This window comes from Muntiacus reevesi, chromosome 14, assembly GCF_963930625.1.
Source record: "Muntiacus reevesi chromosome 14, mMunRee1.1, whole genome shotgun sequence".
Lineage (NCBI taxonomy): Eukaryota > Metazoa > Chordata > Mammalia > Artiodactyla > Cervidae > Muntiacus > Muntiacus reevesi.
Genome location: NC_089262.1, coordinates 965,335 through 983,415, shown reverse-complemented (window position 1 = coordinate 983,415; position 18,081 = coordinate 965,335).

Below are 18,081 nucleotides of genomic sequence, written 5' to 3'. Positions count from 1 at the left end.
CGTCTGACAGCTTGACAGTATGAATCAACTGTGTCTTGTCTCCACTGCAAGAGACAGAGGCTGGAACTAGCACACACACACATAAAGTGCGCAGCGTCTTGCCCACCCGCGTGGAGAGGGGCCGCAGAAGAGCGCTGCGGGCTGTTACAGCCGCTCTCGCTCTCTGTCCGCTCGTTACCCATGATTCTCGGTCTCGATTTCTGTTCTAGCGGCAACCTCTTGACACAGTGTGGCGGCTGGAGCTCCAGCCATTATGTCCAACATTCCAGGCGGTCAAAGAGGGAAGGCTTAGAGCGCAGACTGAACACCTGCTGCCCCTTGTCCTCATCCCTTTCATCCTTTTAAGCGGCTTTCCCCAATTCACCCAGCAGCCTTGCTTCCTTGCCAGAGACTGCCCTGAGTGCAAAGGAGAAGTAGAAATACCGCCTGTAGCTGTGTTCAGCGCTCTACTGCCCGGGTGGAAGGAGAGAAAGGGAGCAGATGCCCAACTGGCAGCTGCTCACGACACATCTGTGTCCAGAACCTTCCATGCATTCCCGAGCGGTGGCCCCTTCATGAGGAAGGGCTTCATCCACTCCACGAACTTCAGTATAACTTGCTTGCTAAGAACTGCAAGCGGCAAGATGCCGTAATAGTTGCTGGTTTGACATTCTAATACTTTCTATTAGAAGCTTTTATTTGGCGTTTCAGTTCTTGGTGCTTTCAGAAGTTGATTTCTTTACTCTTTTGAAATGCAGATCTTGCTGTTCGCTTTAGTGTTTGGAATAATTACTGACTGTGTGCGGGGGTTGTTATTCTGGCTCTGTCTAAATAGGGTTTTTCTCCTCCCCCCGCCCCCGCCCCGTTGAGCTCTGTCCTCCCTGCCCTGCGCTGATGGCACGACCTGGTCTGGAGACGTTGTTATAACCAGGGGAGCGAGGGTGGCCGCGCGTCATTTTCTTTCTCCCAAGCCTCACCTACCAGAAACATCTGCCCATTATTTAAAAAAAAAAAAAAAACCTTTCTTAAGTTCTACATTTGCACAGCTCGGAAGCGAGGGGGTCGGGGCCTCCAGGAAGCTGGGTCTGTTCTCCACGCCGGTTCTTCCCTCACCCTCAGCTCTGCCCCCTCTCTCTCCCTGCAGGGCCTGAACTTGGTCTCAGGGTTCTTCTGTATCTACGTAGGTAAGCTGGGTTTTCTGGGGCCAAGGTCTGACTTCCGTCCTCTACATGAGGACTCTGAATGGTCCTTGGCTCGAGTTACTGCGGGGAGCTCTCCTGTGAGCTGGGGACAGCATCCCAAGGAGCTGGGGGAGTGACCGTGCCCCCACCCTCAGCCCTGGGTCAGCGGCCCCGTCCCCCGTGGGTGGGGTTGGAACCACCTCGCTGCGATAGTGGCAGGGGAGATGCGCTCAGCAAGGTGTGTGTGGGGGGGGCAGGGTGAGGCTTCCAGGTGGAGAGTCACAGAAGGCGGAAACAGCCCAGGACACCCCAAGGGGAAGGAACCCAGAGAGCAGGCTGAGCGGCAGAAAGCCTGGGGGCAGAGGCTGGAGCGGGTCCTAGGTGTGCTGGGCGGGTCTGGGAGCACAGGCTTCCGGGGTGGGGGACTGGAGGGAGCTGAGGGGGGCCGGGGGGCTCTGCCCAGGCCGGGCTGGGGTGAGGGGGCAGACCTGAGAATCGAGGACTCCCCCTCCAAATGAGTGGCTGAGGCACCATGGGAGCAGGCAGGCCCTCGGTGAGGGGGCAACGGCCCCCAGTGGCAGGAGGGAGAGGACGTGTGACCCCAAGTTCAGTTGATCCCGTGAGAAGCATTTTTATCGGGGAACAGCCTCCCAGCTGCCCGGCTGTCAGGGAAATGTTCTGATCAAGACCCTAAGCCCGCACCTCGAGCCTTGGCCAAGGCTGCTTCCCCGCGTGGGGATAAACTCTGTGGGCTGGCGGGAAACCCAGGGCGTCCACAGCCGCAAGGGGCCGTGTGTGGGTGTGGACACGGGGCATCGGTCAGCAGGGCGGACAGGCTCCTGCCTGGGCATCTCTGTGAATCGGGTGGCAGCCCAGATAGTTGCAGAATCAACCCCGAGTGGAGGACACCGTGGTCCTGGCAGAGCCGCAAAGCGCGGACAGTTTCTAGTGTGGGGCTTCTGGGTCCTCCGACGGCGCCATGGGAGCGGGAAGCCTGAGTCTCAGTGAACAGGATCCTGGGCGCACTCGTGGGAGGCGGGATGGTCTGGTCACATGTAGGGGGGTCAGGTGTGTGTCTCCCTGATCCGGAAACGGCCCTTGGTGACCGGCATGGCCCAGTGAAGTGGACTCAGTGCTGCCCCGGCCCAGGCCTGGAGGGGCAGTGCCTGGGGGTGTGGGAGGCGAAGGGTCCCCCTCCGGCCACCATAGGAGGGACACAGGGTGTGGGGAGCGGGGCAGGGGCCCGGGGCCCCCAGGAGCTGGTACGGCAGGGGTGCCACCTAGACGCTAGGTTCTGGGGGCTGGTTTCTGAGTCAGGGGTCCCGACCGGCCGCTCTCTGGAAAGGCCCGCAGCTGGTCTGCAGCTGCCACGGGTGCCCAGGCTAACCGCCTGACCACTGCTGAGATGGAGCACGGGGGCAGCCAGGCGGTGAGCCCCGGCGGGGGCAGGTGCTGGCCTGGACGTCTGACGAACAGGCCCCCGCGGATGGGACGAGCATGCAAGCCACGGCCTCTGAGTCCCGTGGGTCACCCTCCTCTGTGGGCGGGCCTCACCCGACCGGGACAAGGCCTGGGAGCCAAGTCCACCGGCCCCGAGAAGGAGGCACTCAGCCCCAGACCGACACAGACGCCCTGCCAGGGTCCCCAGCCTGCGGGTGTGGATGCAGCAGGAACGCCACGCCTCCACAAGGGCCCCAGGAGCCGGCTGGCCTCGGTCTCCAGACTTGAGCCCCCGGCTCTCATAGGCCGGTTCCTAGACTGCGTCCCTCTGGGTCTGTTTCTCTGGACAGGCTGTCTGAGTCCTTTCAAGCCGCCTAACAGAGACCCACAAGCAGTGGCCAGAGTGTCCTCCCAGCGACCCGGCTCCTCCAGGCACCTCCCGGACACCCGCCCTGGGAGCCTGCAGTGGCCACGTAGCAAGATCAGCGAGGCCGGTGGGTGGGCACCGCTCAGGGGGAGGCTAGCGAGAAGCTTAGGCATCAGTCTGGCCAGCCAGCTGCCCCTGTGAGATGCGAGGACTCTGAGAGGACTCCGCCACGGCCGCGCCCGACGGCCACGGTGGGGGAGACCCCGACCCACGAGGGAGACAGCCCCAGGAGCGGGAACCGCGTGGGAGCGCGGAGCCGGGGAGACACAAGGCAGGCGCGCCGCGGCGGGACCGACCGGACGCCCGTGGCCCCCTGACCCCACCTGGAAGCCCTCACCCCAGCGAGGCGGTCAGAGGCAGGGCTTTGGGGGAGCACGCTTAGATGGGGTGACGAGGGCGGGGTGCTGGGGTGAGGGCCTGGGAAGAGTCCACTGACACCTCGGGCTAGGCGTCCAGCTCCCAGGACCGTGAGAAATCAATGCCTGTCACTGAAGCTGCTCATGTGGGGTGCCAGGAGGTCCGTCTGAGCTAGAAGAACGGACGGGTGACCCCGGGTCATCTGCGTAAACTCCAGACGCACCTGGGTGCCGACTGCCAGCCACCCTGTCAGGTCCAGCCCCTGCCTCACAGCTTCTGCACACAGACCTGGGCGGTCGTTGAAGAGTCATCCTCCCCTTCATCCCCTCGGGGGCACGGAAGCCCCCACCCCCTGCAAAGAGAGGTGGAACTGCGTCCCCGAGAGCCTTTCACTCCTTCTGCCCTGGCAGCCCCCCAGCGGGCCACAGCCTCAGATGGAGGCAGAGGCCATCTTCTCACGCGTCTGCCTTTGAGCTTGCAAGCATTTTTAAGGCAAAAGCTCTTCTCCTCTTCCTCCTTGGAACACACAGGAATTGGAGATATTTGCCCAGAGCATGGAGACGGGTGGCTTAGCACCCAGGGAGCTCAGCACCCAGAAGTCTGATGGGTGTTCTTGCCTTTTAAACCAAGTTCCTGCAGAGGGTTCGCCATGCGCATTTGCAGACAAGATCCAGCCAGACTCCCCAATCTCACTCTCTTTTCTAATAAACCAGCGTAAAGTAGAATTTATTTACATAAAGCAGTGATCCGTGAAGGTTACCATAACACCCAGGGACCGTATTAACCGCTTGAGTGGAATTCATTAGAAATTAACTACCACTTAAATTAATTTCCGCGCAGTCCCAGGCCGTAATGGCAGGTGAGGACCGTCCATCAGCTGTGCTGACAGGGGACCTGCCACCGCCGATATTTATAGGCAGGAGCTGGGCGGGGAGCAGGCGCCGTGGGCCTGACTTGAGCCCCCGAGAAGGCGCTGCGAGGTGGGAAGTCCACGTGATAAGGCATCAGCCTCATGAACCCGCCCTTCGCAGCTGGACCAGAGGCCACAGGCAGAGAGCCTGACCAGTATGACCTGCAAACAGAGCGATGACGCTGCTGAGAAACCACGCCGTGAAGAGCGTCCTCACGAGCCGAGTGGCGAGGGCAGGCGGGCTTCACCCCGCACTGCTAGTGCGCGGCCTGGAGCCCAGGTTCCAGTTCCTGCTCAGGAGCCCCACAGGGCCTTCCGGGGACTCGGTCATCTTAGGGGAGACTCCTCATGATGAGGAGATCCACTGGGGCTCCTTTGAAGGCGTGGTGTGTGTGCGCGTACATGTGTGGTGTACATGTGTGTGGTGTGTTTGCGTGTGTGCATGTGGTATGTGCACATGTGTGGTGTTTTCATGTGCCGGTGGTGTGTGCACATGTGTGTGCTCGTGTGTGCGGTGTGCTTCCACGTGTGACGTGTGCCCGCGTGTGCACGTGTAGGGAGCCTCCATGTGTGTGCATGTGTGCGTTCACGTGTGGGGCCTTTCCCACGTGTGGTGTGTGCCTATATGTGTTCACATGTGCAGTGCATGTGTGTGTGCAGGGAGCCTGCATGTGTGTGCATGTGTGTGCATGTGTGCGATCACGTGTGGGGCCTTTCCCACGTGTGGTGTGTGCCTATATGTGTTCACATGTGCAGTGCATGTGTGTGTGCAGGGAGCCTGCATGTGTGTGCATGTGTGTGCATGTGTGCGATCACGTGTGGGGCCTTTCCCACGTGTGGTGTGTGCCTATATGTGTTCACATGTGCAGTGCATGTGTGTGTGCAGGGAGCCTGCATGTGTGTGCATGTGTGTGCATGTGTGCGATCACGTGTGGGGCCTTTCCCACGTGTGGTGTGTGCCTATATGTGTTCACATGTGCAGTGCGTGTGCGCGTGCAGGGAGCCTGCGTGTGTGTGCATGTGTGCATGTGTGCGTTCACGTGTGGGGCCTTTCCCACGTGTGGTGTGTGCCTATATGTGTTCACATGTGCAGTGCGTGTGCGTGTGCAGGGAGCCTGCGTGTGTGTGCATGTGTGTGCATGTGTGCGTTCACGTGTGGGGCCTTTCCCACGTGTGGTGTGTGCCTATATGTGTTCACATGTGCAGTGCATGTGCGTGTGCAGGGAGCCTGCGTGTGTGTGCATGTGTGTGCATGTGTGCGTTCACGTGTGGGGCCTTTCCCACGTGTGGTGTGTGCCTATATGTGTTCACATGTGCAGTGCATGTGTGTGTGCAGGGAGCCTGCATGTGTGTGCATGTGTGTGCATGTGTGCGTTCACGTGTGGGGCCTTTCCCACGTGTGGTGTGTGCCTATATGTGTTCACATGTGCAGTGCATGTGTGTGTGCAGGGAGCCTGCGTGTGTGTGCATGTGTGTGCATGTGTGCGTTCACGTGTGGGGCCTTTCCCACGTGTGGTGTGTGCCTATATGTGTTCACATGTGCAGTGCGTGTGCGTGTGCAGGGAGCCTGCGTGTGTGTGCATGTGTGTGCATGTGTGCGTTCACGTGTGGGGCCTTTCCCACGTGTGGTGTGTGCCTATATGTGTTCACATGTGCAGTGCGTGTGCGCGTGCAGGGAGCCTGCGTGTGTGTGCATGTGTGTGCATGTGTGCGTTCACGTGTGGGGCCTTTCCCACGTGTGGTGTGTGCCTATATGTGTTCACATGTGCAGTGCGTGTGCGCGTGCAGGGAGCCTGCGTGTGTGCGCATGTGTGCATTCACGTGTGGGGCCTTTCCCACGTGTGGTGTGTGCCTATATGTGTTCACATGTGCAGTGCATGTGTGTGTGCAGGGAGCCTGCATGTGTGTGCATGTGTGTGCATGTGTGCGATCACGTGTGGGGCCTTTCCCACGTGTGGTGTGTGCCTATATGTGTTCACATGTGCAGTGCGTGTGCGCGTGCAGGGAGCCTGCGTGTGTGTGCATGTGTGCATGTGTGCGTTCACGTGTGGGGCCTTTCCCACGTGTGGTGTGTGCCTATATGTGTTCACATGTGCAGTGCATGTGCGCGTGCAGGGAGCCTGCGTGTGTGTGCATGTGTGTGCATGTGTGCGTTCACGTGTGGGGCCTTTCCCACGTGTGGTGTGTGCCTATATGTGTTCACATGTGCAGTGCGTGTGCGCGTGCAGGGAGCCTGCGTGTGTGCGCATGTGTGCATTCACGTGTGGGGCCTTTCCCACGTGTGGTGTGTGCCTATATGTGTTCACATGTGCAGTGCATGTGTGTGTGCAGGGAGCCTGCATGCATGTGTGTACTTGCGAGTACACGTGTGCTTATGTGCGTGGTGTGTTTCCATGTGTGGTGTGTTCACGTGTGTGCTGCGTGTGCACATGTAGGGAGCCTATGTGCACGTGTGTGCGTGTGCGTGCTGCTCTGAATTACAAAGTCGAGGGGACCCGCCCTGCCGGCCCAGGCTGCACCCCCGGGGTGTTGACAGAGGTGAGCGGCTGGGGTCTGGTGCTGCGGACCACGCAGGTGGGTCCCAAGGGTCCACTGTCCAGCTTCGGGCCTGTCAGGCCGCCTGCAGGGTCCCTCGGGGACAGGTCTGAGACAAGGGTCAGACGTCCCATTTGGATGTAGTCGAGTGAGCTTCTCCAGGGACCGAGGCCCCAGCACCTGTCTGTCCCCTGCCCTCCAGGCCGGAAAGCTGAGTGGTGGCCGAGCCATGGCCTGGAAGGGGATTGGGCTGAGGGCCAGGGAGGCAGGCCCTCTGGAGACCCCCCAGCAAGACCACCAGGTGAGTCTGGGCTGACAGGGTTGGAACTCGGCCCCAGGCCTGCACTTGGAGGCCTGGTCCTCAGGAGAAGGGGAGCCTCCAGGGTTAGCTCCAACCAGAGCTCCAGGGGGCAGCAGCTGCTCCCCCTCCCTCCCCCGGGAGCGGCCCCAGCTTCCTCCGGGAAGAGCAGGTGTGGGCGAGGCTGCAAGCCCCAGTGAGAGGTGGACATACCCAGAGGAGAGGTGGGCTCACCCACAGGAGACGTGGGCCCACCCACAGGAGACGTGGACCCACCCACAGGAGACAGCCAAGGTCAGGCGGGGCCCACACACAGTTGGGGGCCTCTGGGCCTTGGGAGCGAGGGGAGTGGAGAGACATGAGGAGCCCCCCCCACCCCCGTCTTCACGGTCTCCTGCCTAGACACCTTTCTCGGCTGGCAGGGTCTGATTCCACGTGGTTATGATCGGCCTGGACTGTGTGTTCCTCTTAATGCAGAGTTGTTTTCTTCGCCTGCAATCCTGCAAACTGGAAAACAGCATATAGCCCGAGGCACCCGGAATAATGCTGGTGTCGCGTGTTAAGAAACATATTTGTTACGTGCCCTCCGAGGACAAATGACAGACGTGTAAAAACGTCCCCCCGCTTTCCTTCCCGGAATACTTAGTTCAGAATTAACTTCTGTCAAGGAAACACGGCTTCCGCCCCCGCACCCTGGTATTTCCCAGGGCTTCTGTCTTCCTGGGGAAAATGCTGCTCGCTGTTTGACACCAGCGATTACAAGTTTACAGAACCCGCGTGCGCGCCTGCCGCCGCTGTTTCTCTTTAGGAAAAGCCCCTCATTACAAGCACACAGAAGCTTTCTTTCGGGAGAAGCAAGGCAATTAAGGGACGTGGTCGCCCCCAGCGGAGCCGGCCCGGTTTGTCCAGATGTCTGGGGAAAACCGGCCCCTAGGGCTTAGGGGGGAGAAACAGCGTCCCCACCACAGACGCGGCGCTGGTCCCTGGGGACAGGAGGGGAGCAGGGAGGAGGCACCCAGGCGGTACCTGTAGGTGCGCACACGATGCTCACATTCACAGGTGCATGAATCCACACAAGCTCACACCTACATGGATGCACCATCCACATGTGCTCACACCTACACGGATGCATGCATCCACACGTGCTCACACCTACACGGATGCATGCATCCACACGTGCTCACACCTACACGGATGCACCATCCACAAGTGCTCACACGTGCACACACCTACACGGACGCATGCATCCACACGTGCTCACACCTACACGGACGCACCATCCACACGTGCTCACACCTACACGGATGCATGCATCCACATGTGCTCATATGTGCACACACCTACACGGATGCACACATCCACACGTGCTCACACCTACACGGATGCACCCATCCACATGCTCACACCTACACGGATGCACCCATCCACATGCTCACACAAGCACACACCTACACAGATGCAGCATACACACGTGCTCACACCTACACGGATGCACCCATCCACACATGCTCACACCTACACGGATGCATCCATCCACATGCATTCACACGTGCACACACCTACACTGAGGTGCACGTGTCAGGTACTGTACACACACATGAATGCTCCCACTCATGCCCATATGCCATGTGTACAAACATGCACACCTCACGTGTGTATGCACACACACCCTGCCCTCGCCGGGGCAAAGGGCTGGCCTGGGACAGTCGGCAGTAGGCAAAGGTGGTCACTGCAGCCTGTGGTTCCCCACACCTGCCGTGTTTCTGGCTGGAGGGCCGGGGGAGCCCCAGGACAGCTCAGGAAGCACAGCCCTGGCCCTCGAGCCATCCATGTGCTCACACGCCTTTGCCATCGTCCCGAGGTCTGAGGGGCCACCTGATGCTTGGCCGTTTTCATTGCCACAGCGGGGGCCCCCCGGAGCCACTTTCCCACACGTGGGGCACCCCCGCTTCTGCAGCAGCTCCCACTCCAGCAGGCACGGCCCCACATCCCCGGTGAGTTTCATGGTCGTCACCTTGTGCTCTAGGAGCACAGGGCTTTTGTGCGGGAAACAGACCCGACAGCAGCTCACGGGTCGTGGGAGGAGATGGGGACAATTTGGACTTCGTGGTCCTCTGCGATCCCCCCACATCTGAACTGCAGGCCATGGACACGGCAGACCCCCCCAGCCCTGCCCTTTCCCCTGCACCTCGGAGGCAGGACAGGTGAGACCCCCAGGCTCCAGACCCGCAGAGCAGCCAGGCACGGCCGTGTGACAGGCTCGGACCCTCTGGGCGAGGACACGGGTGGACTCAGGGCTGAACTGGCCAGGCCCCTGCAGAGAACCCGAGCCCACGGTGCTCACACTCATCGGTGCTCACACTCACACTCAGACTCCCAGGGGCTGGTTCAGGGCAGGCCAGAGCTACTTTGAACTCTGCAGAGCAGACCGGCTGGCCGGGGGCCCCAGTGGGCGTCTGCATTACAGGCTCCAGGAGAAACCTCTCTGCTCCGAGGCTTGCACCCGGCTGGAGGAGCCCACCCACAGGACTGGGCTCGTCTGCCTTACTCAATCCACTGGTTCCCATGTCAGTCACAACCGAAAACTGCCTTCACAGCAACCTTCGGCCCAACAATGGGCACCGCGGCCCAGCCAAGTTAACACAAGGAGCCAAGGGAGATCGGCCCACATCCGGAGCTCCAGTGGCCGTGTTGCAACCGTGAAGAACCAGGGATGGGAAATCCTTCAGATGTAGGTCAATGGCCTTAACTCATTTGGCCACGGACCAGCCTTGAGGGACAGGGCAGACCCACGTGTGTCCAGGACGCTCTGCTGGCTTAGTGCCCGGGGGGCTCTCACACCACGGACTCCCGTGAAAGGTGTTTAGAGCCCCAGCCGTCCTAACCAGCACAGGAAGGTCGCCAGAGCCCCGCGCTGAGATCCGCACATCTGTCAGCCTCATGTCGCCCGGACGTTGGTCGCTGGCCCAGCGGCGTCCACCTGAGCTGCCCCCGGCCTGGTCAGAGCCAGAGCATGTTTCTTACACTGGACGCCCGCGGCCGCTGCAGGGTCAACTCTTACTTTGTGTGACCGCCTCCCTGTGAAGGAGCTAGAGACAGGATGAAGCATCTATCCGTTTCATCATGTATCCTTCCTCTCGTCGGCCAGTCAGCCCCTGGGTTTCCACCCCGTGTTGGACCCTAGTCAGTGGCTGAGAGCATCTGAATACAGGACCCACCCAGAGAAGCGCCGTCGGTCCGGAAGAAAGGCGTGTGGCTGCATCACCCAATTATCACTGAAGACTCCATGAGCTGGAGGAGGGAGCCCCGGGAGAATGTTAGACAAGACGACACCTGCACAGCAGCCCCAGGCCCGGCCTGACACGCCGCTGACTGTTTTAGCTGCCCTTGCGATCCTGGGGCAAATCTGAACTGATGGTGAACGAGGATTTGGCAATGGTGCAGATGATGAGGGCCCCCGGGGGGAGGTCAGGACCTAACCGGCTGGGTGAGAGGGTCGGGGTCGAGGGTGAATGCAGAGCCCACTTGGGTGAGAAGGCTGGCACATTTGTCCCACAAGGAATCGCACACGTCAATATGGGACCGAGACCACAGCTCTGGCCTTAGCAAGGAGTCTGTCCTCCAGCAAAAGCGACAGAGCTCTGACGGCTCTGCCCGGGGAGACAGCCCAGCTAAGCGGGCCGTTCCCTTTCCTGGCGATTCTTTGCCCGTCAACTGCCCCTACAGTACCAAGCTCATGTGGTGGGCCCACAGTTTTCTCGGGGGAAGGAGAGGCCTCCCGGCCCGCTCCTCCCCGGTCGGGGGCACGCACCTCGCAGCCCGCCTGCAGGTCCCTGTCCCCGCGGGGGACGCGCTGGTCACGGCGGCCGTGGGGCTTCGGGATGAGCAGGGGAACAGTGCCCACCCGCCATCGCTCCCCGGCATGGAGTCCTCCCCACCCTGCTCATGTCTGCAGGCAGGGATTCACTGTTTCCGTCTGGAAACCCGAGGGGGTGGGCGCCTCCCGCGGAGACTCTGCCTCGCTCGGCCCTCGTCCTCCGGGAACGGCCAGCTCTCAGCTGCTCGGCTTCATTTCAAACCGGCACGTGCTCTTTCTGCGGTGGAGAGGGAGTGCTGTTTGCGCTAAAGGACCATACACACAGCTGAGACAGAAACACAAATAACCGGCTCCGTGACATTCTTAATAAAAGACGTGCTGACTTTGTTGCAGTGGCAAATCTATAGCGTATTTTTCCTGCTAAGTGAGCGCACGCACAGCTCGGGAGGCAGCCTCCGGTCGTTCTCGGACACTGGCCCCTCGGGCCCCGCAGGGCCTCCCCCACCAGCCTGCGCCCCAGGACGTGGGCCTGCGGGAGGCGGCCTTCGCTCTCCTGCGGCTCCCGGGGGACGCGTGTCCGTCAGCCCCCATCAGACGGGACTCTGAGGCTCAGGCCCCCCCAGTTCTCTGGCGCCAAAGGCCTGTGATGCTCTCAGAGCCAGGGGACGTCCTGGGGTGACAGAGCCACGGAGCCTGGAGGAGCAGCAGAGAGGGCCTGACGGGAGAAGGTCTCCGGTGACCCCCCGCTGTCCCACCCAGGCCCCCGAAAGGCCTCGCAGGGCAGGTGACCCCTCCCACATGTCCAAAGGGCAGGTCCCTCCGGTCAGAGATGCGGCCAGAAACCAGGAGGCGGCGGGAGAGGCCAGAGCAGGCCCGTCCGTGACCGTTCAGCAACATCTGGGGGCAAAACACATGGGCAAGGGGTGAGCAAAACGGGCCAGAAAAACGCCTGCAAACCGCCCTCCCACCGTGACGGGAAGGAAGGAAGCACGGTCGGCTGCAATGGAGGGCAAGCCACCCGCGGGGGCTGGGCGAGCCCACGACGCCCGCCCGGTGCCGGCCCGGGAGACAGGGCCAGAGACACAGCGGGGCCACAGGATCCCCTGCTCGGACGCTGGGCAGACCTCTGGGTGCGCTCGAATGCCAGGCCGGCCCTGAGGGCAGCGGAGGGGCTCACGTCACCATCCGGCCAGCCCAGGCGCCCCGTGGAGTGGGGACTGAAGAGCGAGGTGGGCTTGATCACTTGCCGCCCCCTGGGTGCCCGGGGGGATGTGACACTGGGCACAGGGCCACGCCTGCAGCAGCAGGACTTGGCATTCAAGTCCTCCAGACGGCCAGCCAGGGGTCCAGCAGCTGAGCCGGGGGGGGCGCAGGCCTGGGGGAGGCCCCTGCACCCGTGTTTTGTTGTTGTTCAGCCACTTGGTCATGTCCGACTCTTTGCGACCCTGTGGACTGCAGCATGCCAGGCCTCCCTGTCCATCACCAACTGCCGGAGCTTACTCTAATTCGTGTCCATTGAGTCGGTGATGCCATCCAACCATCTCATCCTCTGTCGTCCGCTTCTCCTGCCCTCAATCCCTCCCAGCACCAGGGTCTTTTCCAATGAGTCAGTTCTTCGCATCAGGGGGCCAAAGCATTGGAGCTTCAGCTTCAGCATCAGTCCCTCCAATGACTATTCAGGACTGATCTCCTTTAGGGTTGGCTGGCTTGGCCGCTGCATTTATAGAGGGACGAGGAGGGTGTCCTGGGCTCTTTGGGAACGTGGTGTCACCTGTGCCCCGAGACTCTTCAGGCCCCACTGCCCGGGGCGCCTGGACTGACCAGACGGTGGCCTGAGCGCCCCCCTTGCCCGCAGGGCAGGCTGAGGCTGGACCGGGGCCTTTTCTCCCCAAATCCCGGGGTAGGAGTGGCTGGGCCCTGAGGGAAGAAGCCGGGATTTCCTGACTTAGCCAGAGGACTGAACAACCACCAGGAGCTTGAAGATGTCTTCCAGGGACCCTCACCTGCACCCAGAGAGGTGGGTCTGGGGGTCTCACTTGGGCTCCCACTGCAGGCAGACTGACAGGCAGACACTGCAGGCGCTACGGGGCAGGCCCTTCAGCAGATGCCGGGCACCCTGTGGGCATCGCCCTGCTGCTGGCTCATCGTCATGCCCTCCTGTTGGGAATGTTAATGCTTATATTTCATTTTCTCTTTTAATTTCAACCTGTGCCAGCACTGGATCCTTTACCATCCCTACTCGGGGGTACTTTCCCAAACCTCCAAGGCCGGGTAGTTCCTGTCGCTGGGTTTTAAGCCAGCGGAGTATGACGGGCTGTGAAGTCCCCGCGGAGCTGACCTCGTCACATCCACGGGTATTGCATGAATTTGGAAGCACCCCGGATTGGATTTCTCGCATGTACGTTAAACCACCCTGGTCCCATTGGTTCTGCCAGCCTCTCATTACAGAACTGAACACAGTAAAACATTTAATTTGGATGTGATTCTGTTGTATTCTGTTGCCAAACTCTATACAGAAAGGCACTTTTTTAAACTTAAAAACCACAACATTTTGTAAAGAGTTAGCTGTTCATATTCTATATGAAAAATGTATCTGGAAATAAAGGAGACCCAAGAGTTTCAATAACGAGGAATTCACTGCCCACGTGCAGCAACCATTTTCAGATTTGAACTTGCTACGAATTTGCAATATTTTTCAATAAGACTTTGCACCTCTCAAACACCATCCCGAGGGCAGATTGAGTCTTGGAGGCCTCGTCAGAGTTCAAGGTGGAGCTTATTGGAGAGTTTTGCAATTATGACTAGGCTTTTTCACAGCATAAAATTTAAGCAATGTAGAAGTTTATTAAAGAGAAAGTAAGGGCACATCCGCCACCCCCGCAGGTCACTGGTGGCCTCAGAAGAGGTCTGGTCAGAGCTCTGTGTTTGTTCTCCTGACCCCTTGTGTGGTGTGTGTGGGGGGGTGTGTCTGTGTGTGTGTGTGTGTGTGTACATATGTGTATATGTACGAGTACATGCCTGTGTGTGTGGAAATGTTTCTAAGTGGAGACGGATTTTACTGTTGCATAATCACGCACTTGCCGTCTTGACACCCTGTCCACACCTGCACACACAGCGCTGCTTCTTCCTCTAAACACCCACATGCTGCTGACTCCTGTGAATCCAGCGTAACTGATTTACCTTTCCCTGCACATGGATACTTGTGTTCCAGTTTCCCACTCACATAAACTGTTTCTGAGAGCACCTTGTACACATCCCTTTATGCCCCTGAGCCAGTGGATTTCTAAGAAACTGGCCTGGAAATGAAGCGGTCAAGTCCGAGCTGGATGCCGGCCCTGCCCTGAGCTCACTGTGTCTCTGGTGTCCAGCATCTCCGGCCAGAGTCTGAGGCACGCTTGTCCCACTCCTCCCTGGAGTGTCCGTCCTCCCTGGAAGACAGTGGGACACTGACCTTGGCACCCGACCTTCCGACGAGAAGCAGACCAGAGCATGAAGTGGTCCAGGGTGGATTCCCATCTGAACCTCTTTAGTCCACATTGAGTCAAAGCTGACGGTCTGTGTCTCTTCACCTCTCAGAAGCTTTGTGATGTATCTGATTATTTTCTCCATTTTTCTCTCCTGCAAACCCCAGAGAAGTGCCAGATCCTGTGGGCTGAGCGTCCGTGGCCCTGTCCTGAGAGGACCAGCTCAGTCCGCTGATTTGATCTTGAGCCATGTTCACACCATGGATGAGCCTTGTTCTACTATGTTGCATTGAGATGGGGGGAATCATGGTTCTCATTTCTGATAGGTTTTTTAAATCATTCTCTGCTTCTTTTTGGTGACACCTGATTTTTGTTGTAATTTTGCGAATGTGTTGGCCTCTCTGACAGCACTGTAGATGCTGTCTGAATGTTTGCAGTAGTCTTTAGGCCCCTGGACGCTGTGTTCCTAGAATCTCCCGCCCTCCTTCCTGCCCCCTGTGTGGTTGGTCTCTACCAAGAGCTCGAGATGGAGCCGGCCTTTGCGTGGGGTGGAGGGTCTGCTCCTCCAGCTCCGTGGGCTCCGGGCTTGAGCAAGACGCAAGACGTCTGGTGGGAAACTAGTAAAGAGTCAGTGCCAGCCGCTCACCAAAGAAAATGTAACAATCCGCAAAGGTTGAAAAGATGCACAGTCGCCCTGGCACTGGGGAAGCCCAGCTCAGCCTGTCACAGAGGCCCGTGTGTTCCGCTCGGAGACACACACATTTAACCTGCAGATCCAGCGCTGAGCAGGGTGTGGGGGCCAGTGCCCACAGGGGCTTCAGGGGAAGCAAGAACAGAAGTGGCCTCTTGAGAGGGTATCTGACCAAGCCAACTAGAGGTGGGTATGTTTCCCCAGCAATCACATTTTGGAGAATTTATCATGCAGAAATACTGGCACTTGCACATGATGATAAATGTTTAAGGGCATTTATTGGGTTGATGTGGAAATGTCCTGAGTATCCACGGTCAGCAAATGTTGAATAGAAGGTGGTCCATCCACCCTTGGATATTGAGTAGATGGTCCACCTGCCCTTGTATGTTGAGTAGAAGGTGGTCTGTCCGACCTTAGATGTTGACTAAGTGGTCCATCCATCCTTGGACGTTCAGTAGACTGTCCATCCGCCCTTGGATGTTGAGTAGAAGATAGTCTGTCCGCCCTTGGATGTTGAACAGATGGTCCAGGCTGTGGAAGGAAAACGGAAATGAACTCGGTGTTGCTCAGACTCTCTCAAATGGAGCCCAGTGGCCACCGAGGAAGAGGACTCGGGCACGCTTCTGCCCTTCGGACACGTACTGTCTTGACAGAAGCATCCAGAACATCTGCCAGAAATTTAAGGTACTCATGGGGCCCTTCAACCTAGATCCACTCACGGCTCCTTAAGGACAGAGTCAGTCGCCGTTCTCACCAGGCGGTGTGGACAGCCTCATGGCTCTCTGTCTTTGTAGCCCTGACTCTTCCTCTTCCCAGAACGCTGCTCTGGTCCCGCCCGAGTCTGTGTCTCCCGAATCCTCAAGGCCCAAGTAGAGCTGGGCCTTTGCAGCCGCGATGCTGAAGACTGCTCAGCAGGGTCCACTGAAGACGGTCAGTAGCTCCCGAAATAACTATTTCACGCCTGTAAAGTGTTAGAGCAGGCTGGCAGAGTCAGAACTCCAGATATTAGGTTAAATCACACAAAATTGCTGGTTTTCATATTTCTGGTGTACAAACAGTCACTTTCAAAATATCCTCTGAATATATTTGCTTTCAGCAAAAGGCATGATTCAGGAGTAGTCAGAGGAGTGTACTAAGAGGAGAAAAAAATTGTTCTGAGCCACGGGTGCACTACGGGTCTGGTTTTATTTAAAAATAACAACAAGGCAGAAAAAGAGCTCACTCACATGTGTAATTTAAATTGTGTGCATTTTTGCACACATGTAGAGAAATGTACAGAGATAATAACCCGACTTTTAACAGTGTACCTCAGAGAGATAGGTCTAAGGCCGGGATGAAGCTGGCTAACTTTTTCATTATCCTGTTTGACGTGCTACGGTGAGCAAACACTGCTTTGGTAATTAAAATATCAAGTAAAACAAAAGCTAAATGGAGTGAAAAAACCATCATGGTGATCTAGATCGCTAGGTCAGATTATGAGGCTCTTAGTAAATGTAGACTTATTTTTTTAGGGGAACAGAACTGTCTCTTCCTGGGAGTGCTGGCTTACAGCATTCAGGAGAGGGGACGGCGGTCTGGAGCCTGGACAGACCTCGGGACTGGGAGGCCTGGGGCGGGAAACAGACGTCCAGAAGGGACCAGGCGCCGGCCAGAAGGCTGCTCAGCGCTGGGGAGATCGGCCCAAGGAGGCCAGGGTCTCCGATGTCCTACCACGGGTGGTGCTGATAGCTGCTTCAGGGAGGGCGAGCCCGTGGCCTCATCCGCAGCACCCTCGTGTGCCCACCCGAGTCCCCACACACCCAGCACAAAGCTCCGGAGACCTCATGCCCCCCGCCTGACTGCCAGCGAGGGTTCCTGGACTGCGAGCTGGCCCCACCTCGCTGGTGAGACGTCTCGGTCCTGGGCAGGGCGCTCACCGTGGCCCCCGCCGCCCCAGAAAACAGCTATGCTCCCAGCGCTCCGGTCCTTCCAGCCCACCCCTCTACATGCTGTGAACCAGGAGGCTTTGCAGGGAGATGTGGCCTCACCGTTTTCCCTGTGTACACACCGACGGGCCTGGCCAGCGTGGACCTCCTCTAAACTGCATGTGTCTTCAGGTCTTCTCGGCACCGAAAACCCTGGTTCTGGACTAGACCGTCCTGAGCGCAGCTGCCCCCCGCGCCCCCGACACTCACACCGAGCCCGACGTGGGGGCGCCCGCTGCAGCGGCTGGCACGCTGCCCAGCTTTACGATCCCGCTTCCACTCCACTCCGGGCCCCAGTCACCAAGTGCTTAATCGCCCCTCGAAACAGTCCCCGTCCAGCAGCCGCAGGCTTCACGGCGCGCCTCTGAGCGGGTAGTTTGCTTTCGTTTCCAATTTTTAGGGATTGACTTTTTAAAATCCCCTTATAATTACACAAGCTACTTATGGGACCCTCTAAACACAGCCCCCAACGCCCCTGAAGCTCCCGTGGCTCACACGATAACAGAACCCTCCTTTAAAGCAGGGGCCCCGCGTTCGACCCCTGCGTGGGGAAGATCCCCGGAGGAGGAAACAGCAGCCCACTCCAGTGTTCTTGCCTGGAGAGTCCCACGGACGCAGGAGCCTGGTGGCCACAGTCCGTGGGGTCACAGGGTCAGACAGGACTGCGCGGCCCACCGACACTTCTAAACACAGCGCACGGGCCCGGGGACCTGGACTCGTCGCACTCCGTCCCCCTCGCCCTCAAAGGCACAGGGCGCGGCGCTTCCAGCCCAGCCCTGCGCTCCTAAGCCCCGCCCACACGGGGTGCGCCATCCAGACACGGGGCGCCCGCGACGGGGCAGCCGGGGGCTGGGGTCGGCTCCTGGGGCCCGGCTGCCTGGGGGCACGCGTCTCTCTGCCCCCCGGGGTCCCCTCTGCGTCCCTGCTGGGGCCCGGCCTGGGGGCTGTGAGACCCAGAGACCCAGACTCAGGTCCAGGCACAGACCCTGCCCTCTGCATCCTCGGGAGAGGCAGAGCG